Source organism: Antechinus flavipes, chromosome 3 (assembly GCF_016432865.1).
Source record: "Antechinus flavipes isolate AdamAnt ecotype Samford, QLD, Australia chromosome 3, AdamAnt_v2, whole genome shotgun sequence".
Taxonomy (NCBI): domain Eukaryota; kingdom Metazoa; phylum Chordata; class Mammalia; order Dasyuromorphia; family Dasyuridae; genus Antechinus; species Antechinus flavipes.
The window spans coordinates 196638179-196652543 of NC_067400.1; the positions used below are offsets into that span (position 1 = coordinate 196638179).

General features: G+C 33.7%; 1 pseudogene; it reads left to right on the forward strand.

The window, feature by feature from the left end:
- The first annotated feature begins 1672 nt into the window (after positions 1–1672).
- On the forward strand, positions 1673–9396 carry LOC127557105 (kinetochore-associated protein DSN1 homolog; annotated as a pseudogene).
- The last annotated feature ends 4969 nt before the right edge of the window (positions 9397–14365 follow it).

The following is a 14365-nucleotide window of genomic DNA, read 5'->3' on the forward strand; positions in this document are numbered from 1 at the left end:
ACAACAACTCACCAGCCCAAGATAATCTGGAATCTCACCAGAAAAGGTTTATCCCCAAGGCCAGGGAGAAGATCATTGCAGGCAGGGAGAGAACTAAAGACTCTGAGTGGAACCCCAAACTGGAAGTGAGAGCACAAATCACAGCACAAGCTCGCAGTCCCAAATCGCAGTACGGGGCTTTTTCTTGGATCAATTGTGAATCTGCACAGCAAGGGGGCACAGCCCAGGACAGCCTCTAATCTGCACAGTGCCGGGCTCGGTTTGGGGCAATAGAACTTTGCTCAGCATAATTTACTTCTTGGCAGAGACTTCCTTCTGGGCCAGGCTATTCAGCTGGTCAGCTACTAATACCCACAGAACCACAAGGGGCTCTGGCCTGGGGCAGTCACTAAATCACACAGCAGTAGCTCAGCCTCTGCTAAATCACCTCTACTTGGGGGAAGGGGAAACTTTCCCTCAGAGCACTCCTACACCTAGAATCCTGAAGCCGGGTTTCATCTCTCCCTGCTCTGCAGAGGAAGCTGGTAACCCCCTTGTCCTGAAGGCATACCCTAAAGGCTTTAAAAAAGGAGCAAAAAATTAAAAGGATGATCGATAGCTTCTATACAGAAAAAAGAGCAAGTCTACAACCCCAAAGAGACTAATAGCAGTCACCAGACAATACCCCAAAGGGAAATGTTACCTGTCCCCTTTTACATAACGCTCTCATAGAAGAGACCATTAAAAGTCTCAAAAGAGAGTTAGAAAAAAAATGGGGAAAGGAAAGAGAAGCTTTGGAAATTGGAAATGGTAAAAAATTCCCAGGAAGTGCAGGGAAACAAAATTTGTGAATTGTAAAAAGTAAAAAAAATCTCTGGAAAGTAAGATTTGTAAATTGGAAAAGACAGAGAACTCTCAAGAAAGTAGGATCTGTGAATTGGAAAAAAATAATAATTCACTAAAAAAAAAATAGTGAAATGGAAAAAAATTCCATAGAGCAAAACAATTCATTTAAAAACTCAATTGGACATATCCAGAAAAAAGTTTAAAAGCTAATGAAAAAAATAATTCATTAAAAATCAGAACTGAACAAATAGAAACTAATGATTCATTGAGACAGCAAGAATCAATCAAGCAAAATGAAAAAAAGGATAAATTGGAGAAAAAAAAACATTAAATTTCTACTTGGAAAAATGACAGACCTGGAAAAATAGATCTAGGAGAGACAATCTGAGTATTATTGGACTTCCTGAAAATTATGATGGAAAAAAGAGCTTAGATAGTATTTTACAAGAAATCATCAAAGAGAACTGTCCAGAGGTAATAGAATCAGAAGGTAAAATAGGCATTGAAAGAATTGATCAAATACCTTCTGAAAAGGACCCTAAAATAAAAACTCCAAGGAATGTTGTGGCCAAATTTCAGAACTATCAGATTAAGGAAAAAATTTTGCAAGCAGCCAGAAAAAAAAAAATTAAATACCGAGGTGCCACAATAAGGATCACCCAAGCTCTGGCTGCCTCCACATTAAAGGATCGAAGGGCCTGGAATCTGATATTCCAAAAGGCAAAAGAACTTGGAATGCAGCCAAGAATAAACTACCCAGCTAATGAAACAGATGGATTCCATTTGTTTCTAAGGAAAAAACCAGAACTAAACAAAAAATTTGATTGCCAACAATAGGACTAAAGAGATGCAGAAAAGGTAAAAGGAACTCTTGAGAATTGTATTTCTGTTGTGGATATACAAAAAGACTATATGTATAATTTGATTTTACTGATATAACATAAAAAAGGGAAGTAGAAATGGAAAAGGGATAATATCAGAAAAGAGGGAAAGAGGATTAAAAAGAGGGAAACTACATCCCATGAAGAGGCAAAGGAAACTTATCATATCTGAGGAAACTCAGAGAGGGGGAGGAACATTGTGTGAATCTTACTCTCATCAGAGTTGGCTCAAAGAGAAAATAATTGACATACTTCTACAGAAAATCCTCTCTTGCCTCATTAAAAAGGGGGAGAGGAAAAGGGAAAAGAAAAAGTAATAAGGGAAGGGTACAAGAAAGGAGAAGAGATTCAAAGGGGGGAGGGAGGGATCCTAAAGAGGGTGAAGGTCATGACACAAGTGGGGCACATAAGTTTAAAACTGGGAAAGAGGGTTAGGTGGGGCAAGAAAAAGAAAAGCATAATCTGCGGATATTAGGATGGCAGGAAATATAGAATTAGCAATTTTAACATAAATGTGAATGGGATGAACTCTCCCATAAAGTGGAAGAGGGTAGGTAGCAGACTGGATCAAAAGTCAGAACCCTACAATATGTTGTTTACAGGAAACACATTTAAAGCGGGGAGATACATACAGAGTAAAGGTAAAAGGCTGGAGCAGAATCTATTATGCTTCAGGTGAAGTCAAAAAAGCAGGGGTATCCATCCTTATCTCAGATCAAGCAAATGCAAAAATTGATGTAATCAAAAGAGATCAGGAAGGAAACTTTATCTTGCTAAAGGGTAGCATAGATAATTAAGCAATATCAATACTAAACATGTACTCACCAAGTGGTGTAGCAATTAACTTCCTAAAGGAGAAGTTAAGAAAGTTGCAAGAAGAAATAGCAAAACTGTAATAGTGGGAGATCTCAACCTTGCATTCTCAGAATTAGACAAATCAAACCACAAAACAAAGAAGAAAGAAATTAAAGAGGTAAATATAATATTGGAAAAATTAGGTATGATAGATCTTTGGAGAAAACTGAATGGAGACAGAAAGGAATTTACTTTCTTCTCAGCAGTTCATGGAACCTACTCAAAAACTGACCATATATTAGGACATAAAGACGTCAAAATTAAATGCAAGAAGGCAGAAATAGTAAATGCTTTCTTTTAAGATCACGAGGCAATAAATACTACATTCAACAAAAAGTTAGGGGTAAATAAACCAAAAAGTAATTGGAAACTGAACAATCTCATCTTAAAGAATGATTGGGTGAAAAAGCAAATTATAGATACAATTAATAATTTCACTCAAGATAATGACAACAATGAGACATCATACCAAAATCTGCAGGATGCAGCCAAAGCAGTAATAAGAGGAAATTTTATATTCTTAGAGGCTTACTTGAATAAAATAGAGAAAGAGAAGATCAATGAATTGGCTTGCAACTAAAAAAACTAGAAAAAGACCAAATTAAAAACCCCCAATCAAATACTAAATTTGAAATTCTAAAATTAAAAGGAGAAATTAATAATATTGAAAGTAAAAAAAAAAACTATTGAACTAATTAATAAAACTAAGAGTTGGTTCTATGAAAAAAGCAATAAAATAGATAAGCCTTTGGTAAATCTGATTAGAAAAAGGAGGGAGGAAAATCAAATTAGTATTCTTAAAAGTGAAAAGGTAGAACTTTCCACCAATGAAGAGGAAATTAGAGAAATAATGAGTTACTTTGCCCAACTTTATGCCAATAAATTTGATAACCTAAGTGAAATGGATAACTGCCTCAAAAAATATAGGCTTCCCAGCTTAACAGAAGAGGAAGTAAATTGCTTGAATAGTCCCATTTCAGAAAAAGAAATAGAACAAGCTATTAATCAACTCCCTAAGAAAAAATCCCCAGGACCCAATGGATTTACATGTGAATTCTTCCAAACATTTAAAGAACAATTGGCCCCAATGCTATATAAATTATTTGATAAAATAGGGAATGAAGGAGTAGGAGTCCTACCAAATTCCTTTCATGACATAGACATGGTACTGATACCTAAAAAAGGTAGGTTTAAAACAGAGAAAGAAAATTATAGACCAGTCTCCCTAATGAATATTCTGTTCCGATTTTTTCCCCCTCCCTCCCTCCACCCCCTCCCCTAGATGGCAAGCAGTCCTTTATATGTTGGATATGTTGCAGTATATCCTAGATACAATATATGTTTGCAGAACCGAACAGTTCTCTTGTTGCGTAGGGAGAATTGGATTCAGAAGGTAGAAATAATCCGGGAAGAAAAACAAAAATGCAGATAGTTTACATTCGTTTCCCAGTGTTCTTTCTTTGGGTGTAGCTGCTTTTGTCCGTCATTTATCAATTGAAACTCAGGTCTCTTTGTCAAAGAAATCCACTTCCATCAAAATATGTCCTCATACAATATCGTTGTCGAAGTGTATAATGATCTCCTGGTTCTGCTCATTTCACTTAGCATCAGTTCATGTAAGTCTCGCCAGTCCTCTCTGTATTCATCCTGCTGGTCATTTCTTACAGAACAATAATATTCCATAACATTCATATATCACAATTTACCCAGCCATTCTCCAATTGATGGGCATCCATTCATTTTCCAGTTTCTAGCCACTACAAACAGGGCTGCTACAAACATTTTGGCACATACAGGTCCCTTTCCCTTCTTTAGTATTTCTTTGGGATATAAGCCCAATAGAAACACTGCTGGATCAAAGGGTATGCACAATTTGATAATTTTTTGGGCATAATTCCAGATTGCTCTCCAGAATGGTTGGATTCGTTCACAACTCCACCAACAATGCATTAGTGTCCCAGTTTTCCCGCATCCCCTCCAACATTCATCATTATTTTTTCCTGTCATCTTAGCCAATCTGACAGGTGTGTAGTGGTATCTCAGAGTTGTCTAATTTGCATTTCTCTGATCAATAATGATTTGGAACACTCTTTCATATGAGTGGTAATAGTTTCAATCTCATCCTCTGAAAATTGTCTGTTCATATCCTTTGACCATTTATCAATTGGAGAATGGCTTGATTTCTTATAAATTTGAGTCAGTTCTCTATATATTTTGGAAATGAGGCCTTTATCAGAACCTTTAACTGTGAAAATGTTTTCCCAGTTTGTTGCTTCCCTTCTAATCTTGTTTGCATTAGTTTTATTTGTACAAAAGCTTTTTAATTTGATGTAATCGAAATTTTCTATTCTGTGATCAGTAATGGTCTCTAGTTCATCTTTGGTCACAAATTTCTTTCTCCTCCACAAGTCTGAGAGATAAACTATTCTATGTTCCTCTAATTTATTTATAGTCTCGTTCTTTATGCCTAGGTCATAGACCCATTTTGATCTTATCTTGGTATATGGTGTTAAGTGTGGGTCCATGCCTAATTTCTGCCATACTAATTTCCAATTATCCCAGCAGTTTTTATCAAATAATGAATTCTTTTCCCAGAAGTTAGGGGCTTTGGGTTTGTCAAACACTAGATTGCTATAATTGACTATTCTGTCTTGTGAGCCTAGCCTTTTCCACTGATCCACTAATCTATTTCTTAGCCAATACCAAATGGTTTTGGTGACTGCTGCTTTATAATATAATTTTAGATCAGGTACAGCTAGGCCACCTTCATTTGATTTTTTTTTCATTAATTCCCTTGAGATTCTCGACTTTTTATTGTTCCATATGAATTTTGTTGTTATTTTTTCTAGATCAATAAAATATTTTCTTGAAAGTCTGATTGGTATAGCACTAAATAAATAGATTAGTTTAGGGAGTATTGTCATCTTTATTATGTTCGCTCGGCCGATCCAGGAGCACTTAATATTTTTCCAATTATTTAAGTCTGACTTTATTTGTGTGGAGACTTTTTTATAATTTTGCTCATATAATTCCTGACTTTCCTTTGGTAGATAGATTCCCAAATATTTTATGGTATCAACAGTTATTCTGAATGGAATTTCTCTTTGTATCTCTTGCTGTTGGGTTTTGTTGGTGATGTATAAAAATGCTGAGGATTTATGGGGATTTATTTTGTAGCCAGCTACTTTGCTAAAATTATGAATTATTTCCAATAGCTTTTTGGTAGAATCTCTGGGGTTCTCTAGGTATACCATCATATCATCTGCAAAGAGTGATAGTTTGGTTTCCTCATTGCCTACTCTAATTCCTTTTATATCTTTCTCGACTCTTATTGCCGAGGCTAGTGTTTCTAATACGATATTAAATAATAATGGTGATAGTGGGCAGCCTTGCTTCACTCCAGATCTTACTGGGAAACTCCCTAATGAATATTGATGCTAAATCTTAAATAAGATATTAGCAAAAAGACTACAGAAAATCATCCCCAGGATAAAATACTATGATCAAGTAAAATTTATACCAGGAATGCAGGGCTGGTTCAATATTAGGAAAACTAGCAGTATAATTGGCCATATTAAAAATCAAATTAACAAAAAACATATGATCATCTCAATAGATGCAGAAAAAGCATTTGGTAAAATCCAACAACCAATTTTATTAAAAACACTTGAGAGTATAGGAATAAATGGACTTTTCCTTAAAATAATCTGTAGCATCTATTTAAAATCATCAGTAAGCATCATATGTAATGGTGACAAACTGCAACCATTCCCAATAAGATCAGGAGTGAAGTAAGGTTGCCCACTATCACCATTACTATTCAATATTGTATTAGAAATGCTAGCTTTGGATATAAGAGTTGAGAAAGAGATTAAAGGAATTAGAGTAGGCAATGAGGAAACCAAATTATTACTCTTTGTTGATGATATGTTTGTATACTTGAGAACCCCAGAGATTCTACTAAAAAGTTATTAGAAATAATCCACAACTTTAGCAAAGTTGCAGGCTACAAAATAAACCCACATAAGTCATCAGTATTCTTATATATCATTAACAAAATCCAACAGTCAGAGTTACAAAGAGAAATTCCATTTAAAGTCACTACTGATTGTATAAAATACTTAGGAATCTATCTGCCAAGGGAAAATCAGAAACTTTATGAGCAACACTACAAAACACTTTTCACACAAATTAAATCTGATCTAAGCAATTGGAAAAATATTGAATGCTCTTGGATAGGGGCGAGCAAATATAATAAAGATGACAATACTATCTAAACTAACTTTTTGTTTAGTGCTATACCAATCATACTCCCAAAAAACTATGTTAATGACCTAGAAAAAATAACAACAAAGTTCATATGGAAAAACAAAAGGTCAAGAATTTCAAGGGAATTAATGAAAAAAAAAATCAAATGAAGGTGGCTTAGCTGTACCAGCTCTAAAATTATACTATAGAGCAGCAGTTACCAAAACCATTTGGTATGGGCTAAGAAATACATTAGTTGATCAGTGGAATAGGTTAGGTTCAAAGGACAAAACAATCAATAACTATAGCAATCTAGTATTTGACAAACCCAAAGACCCTAGCTTTGGGAATAAGAACTTACTGTTTGACAAAATTTCCTGGAAAATTGGAAACTAGTATGGCATTGATTCACACTTAACACCATACACCAAGCCAAGGTCAAAATGGATTCATTACCTAAACATAAAGAATGAGATTATAAATAAATTAGAGGAACACAGTTTACCTCTCAGACCTGTAGAAGAGGAAGGGATTTATGACCAAAGAAGAATTAGAGATCATTACTGATCACAAAAGAGAAAATTTTGATTATATCAAACTGAAAAGTTTTTGTACAAACAAAACTAATGCAGACAAGATTAGAAGAGAAGCAATAAACTAGGAAAATATTTTTAGTCAAAGGTTCTGATAAAGGACTCATTTCCAAAATATATAGAGAATTGACTCTAATTTATAAGAAATCAAGCCATTCTCCAATTGATAAATGGTCAAAGGATATGAACATACAATTCTCAGACAAAGAAATTGAAACTATTTCTAGCCATATGAAAAGATGCTCCAAGTCATTATTAATCACAGAAATACAAATTAAGACAACTCTGAGATACCACTATGCACATGTCAGACTGCCTAGAATGACAGGGAAAGATAATGCGGAATGTTGGAGAGGATGTGGGAAAACAGGTGAAATTGTTGGTGGAATTGTGAATACATTCAACCATTCTGGAGAGCAGTTTGGAACTATGCTCAAAAAGTTATCAAACTGTGCATACCCTTTGATCCAGCAGTGTTACTACTGGGCTTATATCCCAAAGAGATCGATCATAAAGAAGGGAAAGGGATCTGTAGGTGCACGAATGTTTGTGGCAGCCCTCTTTGTAGTATCCAGAAACTGGAAACTGAGTAGATGCTCATCAATTGGAGAATGGCTGAATAAACTGTGGAATATGAATATTATGGGATATTATAATTTGGTAAGAAATGACCCACAGGATGATTTCAGAAAGGCCTGGAGAGACTTATATGAACTGATGCTGAGTGAAACAAACAGAACCAGGAGATCATTATATACTTCAACAACAATACTATATGATGATCAATTCTGATGGACCTGGGCATCTTCAACAATGAGATGAACCAAATCAGTTCCAATGGAGCAGTAATGAACTGAACCAGCTAACCCAGCAAAAGAACTCTGGGAGATGACTAAGAACCATTACATTGAATTCCCAATCCCTACATTTTTGCCTGCCTGCATTTTGGATTTTCTTCAAAGGCTAATTGTACAATATTTCAGAGTCTGATTCTTTTTGTAGCAAAATAACAATTTGGTATACTTATTGTGTATCTAATTTATACTTTAATATATTTAACATCTACTAATCATTCTGCCATCTAGGGGAGGAGGTGGGGGGAAGGAGGGGAAAAATTGGAACAAACGGTTTGGCAACTGTCAATGCTGTAAAATTACCCATACATATAAATTGTAAATAAAAAGCTATTAAAAAAATTTTAAAAAACTGAATCTTAAAACATTAAAAAAAATTGTGTATAGATGAAGTGGTGATTTAAAGAATAATAAGCAACAGTCCTGCTGTAGGACTAATATGACAGAAACAAACCATAATAAATCACTGCCTTCATTTCATTAGGCTATCAGTGAGCTGAGCAGATTCATCAGTGTAGATTTTGAAGACAGTGAATGACTTGGCTGTTTCCTAGTCTCCTGTTTTCAGTTTTCTGCACAGAAACTCAAGCCTTTTCTGAGAGATGTTGATGGCATCAGTATTGATGCATTTAAAACCAAAGTATCTTCAATTTGTGAAGAATTGAAGCATTTTATAGACAAACTAGAAGATGATGGGACCTTGCAAAAATATTTTGAAGAATCAAAAGGGCAGCCAATAGATTTTGCCTTGGAAATATCAAAACAGAGATAAAAGAATTTGTAATCAAACTTCCTTCAGAATGTATGATTTGGGATCCACTATTTTTGCATGACCTGAAAATAGCTGTCTAGACTTTAAAGGGAGTCAAAATTACTAATGTGCTAATGCATTCCATACTATATGTTCGAACTTCATGATCTTAGCACAAAACCTGACTATAAGAAAATGAGTTTTTCAATTTATGGAAATGATGATGAATTACAATGATAATAAATTTTCTTTTGTGGAAGATGTCACTCAATTTTTCAAGAAGCTGTACAATGCAAGTTGGAAAAAGGACTAATCAGAAACAACTGGAAATGTCATTAATTCAAAAACTGCTTGGACCTCAGCTACAAAAATCTTTTCTCACACATTAAGGTTCTACTAATGATCAGTCTAATTACACTTTTTCCAAATTGTTATTCAGATGGTTGAAGATGAGAAGTTGCACCCTTTTATGTAATGTGACTAAATGTGACACTTTTTTAAAAAACAGACATCAATACTTAATAACCCTGAATATTAATTTATAACTGAATATTCATTTATAACTATCTCTAGTCTTTATACAAATTTCCTTGATCATACCATTGATCAAAACATTTTTGGAATTTGAATTTGGAAATAATGACATATACATACATTACATATATGTCATATTAAACATATGTGATTAAATATATATATATACACACGCGTGTGTGTGCATGTATATGTTATTTATTCTTCATGGGGAAAATGCTCTTCTTGTATTTGAAATGGCCAAGTTATTGTCTGCTGAATAAAGTTGATCATCCATCTTTCTGAAGTTAAAAATAAGGGATGATTACAAAATAATGATATGGATTTTCTTGTGTATGTAATTCTATAGGGAGTTTTAACAATGTTTGGATTAATGGAATCACTGAAGTAGATTCTGTAACCTACTAAGGAAATGACTTTAAAGGACAGACAGTAAAATAAGATAATTACAGAGTTAGATATGTATATATATATATATATATATATGTATGTATGTATGTTTATACATACATATATACCTGTGTATTATATGTACGTATGTATGTGTGTGTGTGTGTATATATATATATATATATATATATATACATATAATTTGCTGAAAATTGTTTCATGAATTACCATATATATATGTATATATATTTTTTCATTCCTAGTTTATTTTAATGTTTTTATTATCAATATAAGGTATTTATTACCAATACCTTACCAATGTATAATTAGACCTGTGGTTAAAAAAAAAGACTGAGTTATTTTTATTCATCTTTAATTTTTTGGTATCCACTGACTGCTTACCAAGGCCTTCAAAAATGTCTAAACCTTCCCACCTTTAAAAACAAACAAAAAACTTTAATAGACACATCTCTCCTCCTTTTTTCATCCCAGTTTCTAGAATGAATCATCTACATGCATTGACTTTGTAATCTGTCTTCCAATTTCATTTCTTAACCAAAAATATTCTCTCTATGATTTCCATAATAACTTAATTTCCAAACCGAATGGTCTATTCTCAGTTCTGATACTTTGCTGAATTTGACACTGTTGATCATTTTCTCCTATATTCTTTCTTCTAGGTATTCATGACACTTTTTGACTTTTCCTTCAGAATCTTTGCTCATCAAAAATATCAGCTATCCTAACTAATGATATAGAAGTATAGTAGAAGTAGATGTAGTGTAGCTTATATTTTTATAAGTGATTACTATGTGCCAGGCACTGGGCCTCATTTGTGCAAAGAACAAATGCAAAATTGAATACTTTTCCTTAAATTAACTTGAGAAAGTTTTGCGCCAATAAAATCAATGCAGCCAGGATTAGAAGGGAAGCTGGAAAAATAATTTTTACAAGCCAGTGTTTCTGATAAAGACTTCATTTCTAAACTACATAGAGAGCTAACTCATATACGCATCATTCCCCAATTGATAAATGGTCAAAGGATATGAATAGGCAACTTTCAGATGAAGAAATTAAAGTCATTTCTAATCATATGAAAAAATTCTCTAAATCACTATTAAAGAAATGCAAATTAAGACAAGAAGGAAGTACCACTTCATAGCTCTTAGAATGGATAAAATGACAAGAAAAAATAATGATAAATGTTGGGGGAATGTGGGAAAACTGCATTGTTAGTGGAGTTGTGAAATGATCCAGCCAACCTTGAGTGCAATTTGAAACTATGCCCAAACGGCTATAAAATTGTGCATACCTTTTGATCCAGTAAGGTGACTCCTGATTCTGTATTCTAAAGAGTTCATAAGAGAAGGGGAAAGGCCCACATGTGCAAAAATGTTTGCAACAGTTCTTTTTTTATAGTGGTAAAGAACTGGAAATTGAGCGAATTGGGAAATGACTACACGAATTGATGCTAAGCAAAGTGAGCAGAACCAAGATAACATTGTACACATCAATAATAAGATTATGTAATAATCAATTGTGATAGAATTGGCTCTTCTCAACAATGTGGCAATTCAAGGCAATCCTTGGCATGGAAAGTGCCATCCACATCCAGAGAGAAAACTATGGAGACTGAATGTGGATCAAATAATAGTAGTTTCACCTTATTTTATTTGTTTCTTTCATTTTTGTGGGTCTTTCCTTTTTATATGATTTTTTGCACCTGACAAATATAGAAATATATTTAAAAGGATTGCACATATTTAAGTTATATCAGATCTCTTGCTGTCTTTTGGAGAGAGAAGGTAAGGGACAGAGAGAAAAATTTGGGGCATAAAATCTTACAAAAATGAATAATGAAAACTATCTTTACAAGTAATTGGAAAAATAATACTATTGAGGGGGAAAAACAATATTCAATTACAATGTTGTAAAGTAGGTTTTACATAAATTTTATGTATATATATATATATATATATATGCCCATTTTATAGATAAGAGAACTGAGGCAAACAGGGGTTTAGGCTCTCTCTAATGGAGTATACTTGTAAACTTTTGATAGACTGTCTATACTGAATGAGACTTCTTCAGAGTCAGGAAGATCTGGATTCAAGTATCCTCTGGTGCATACTATGTAAATGTAGGCAAGTCACTTAATATCTCATTTACTCTTAAAGTTACAGATGATTTCATGCAGATGAAGTTACATATGTAGACCAAAAACAAACAAAACAAAGTACCTACATCAATAGGGTTGTTGTGAAAAATTAAATGAGATCATATGTGTAACTTTACAAACATGATTTACAAACCCTAAAGTCTCTACAGAAATGTCATCTATTAATATTGCTGCTACTGCCATGACTATTGATCCAATAGTTTCATAATAAAAGTAAATCCTAATGATTGCATGCTATATATTTTTCCAACTTGGCTGTATAGACAATGTCAAACAGACAAGTGAATTTTTTTTTTAAAGATCAAGAAGAGAAAATGAATTTTAAACTGCCTTGTTCCATCAGTAAGCTCCAGCTATTATTTTCCACATCCCAAAAGAAGTATGGATTTGTACCCTTTATGATTGGGAAACCTACATACTTACAATTTATCACACATAGAACTGCAAAAGAATTTGTAATTTGTATTTATTCCTTGGTGATCTAAGTATAAATGATTTCAAAAGGACTTGGAAAGGAGGTTGAACCTAAAGTTTCAGTCAATTAAACAATAAATATTTATTAAGAGCCTACTTTTTTGCCAGGTAATGTTCTGAGTGTTGAGAATACAAAAAGAGAAAAATACAATCCCTCAAGGAGATTACAATCTAATACAAAGAAATATATACAAAACAAGCTATAGAGATAGAATAATTAGAAAATAATTAAAAGAGGAAATGCACTGGAATTAAGAGGCTTCCTGTAGAAAATGGGACTTCAATGGACTCAGAGAAAACCAGTGATGTCAGTACCTGGTGAGGAAGAGGAAGAGCATTTAGGGCATAGAATCAATCAAAGAAAATACCTAGAACCAAGAAATGAAGTATATTATTTGTGCAACAATCACTGTCACATCAAAGAATACATGTTGAGGTTCAGTTTTGCACTTGTCCAAAGGTACCAAGTGCTATGTAGGAAAAGATCCTGCTGGTAAGAACTGTTTCACAGTTCAAATAGTGTTTCACAAAGGTAAAAGATAGGAAGGGATGTTTATGTTTCATTTCCTAGCAGAGTGCATAGGAGAGAATTACTTTTGAGTATATTCTATCCTGACTGCTACAACACTGGACCAGGGCTCTATGTTGTCAATGGTGACTTAAGATCCCTTGTTGGAGACAGAGACCTAAAGGTCCAGTCATGTTAAAGGTAATTGAGAAGACACATCTAATTTTCTCCTCATCCAAGGACACTTGCAACAGAGTCCTATTTTTTAAGACAACTTTTTTTTGTTTTCTCATTTGCTTTGTTTCTATTGACTACTTATTAGCACCGCAAGCTTCTTTTTAGTGAAGGTTTTTAGCTTCCCAGGTCACTGGAAGTGGAGTGGTCAAAGTTCCTGGGACTTTGAAACACATTATATATTGCTCTTGGTGTTCTTACTGGTGATAGGTTCTTCAAGTCAGGACTAGGAAAGGAAGAAAGGGATTGGGGAATCACAAAAGTTTCTGAGGGACAAATATTTTCTTAGAGATAGAAATTAAAGAATAAAAAGCTGGACATCTGAGATCCATAGAGAAACAGAGAAGTGCACATGGCATCCTAGTGACAAATCTCAGGTTATAGTTTCTTGGAGCTATCTTATGTCTTCCCTATGGGTCTAATCAAAGGCATCTTGAATTGTTCCTGAAAGAGGGAGATTTTTATGATTCCTTTTTGTGGAATTTAAAATGATTTATAAAAGTAATTTCCAAAGGTAGTTTTGCAAGAATCCAAAATATTCACTAATTATTAAGGTATGAAAAATTTGGGAAAAAAATAACTTGATTTAAAATATTTTTGGGCTCAATGAAACCTTTAAGAGGTCTTAGTTTGCTATATTAGATGCTGGAGGATAGGAAACAGATGCTACTACAAAATGAAAGGAACAACATTAACTCATTATCAAAAAAATAATAATTTTTTTGCACAATCAATTGTGCAATTTTTTAATAATCAGGTTTCTTATTATGACCAACAAATATTCACCAGGAGCCTACAAACCAGAAAATCCTGTGACAAATTTTTCTGAGGATTCCTTCTTAATTTCTACAACGCAGGAGCTACTAGATTTATGTGAGTCTGCTCCCTTGATATCTAGATCCTTGAGGAACTTAAGATAGCGCAAACGTAGTGTGATGCTACATCTTATAGCCAAATTTCTCAATGTCATGAAAACTTAAGTATTATAATGATTTAGGGTAAAGGTAGTTGGTACCAACAGCTCTCTTGCCTCTGATTC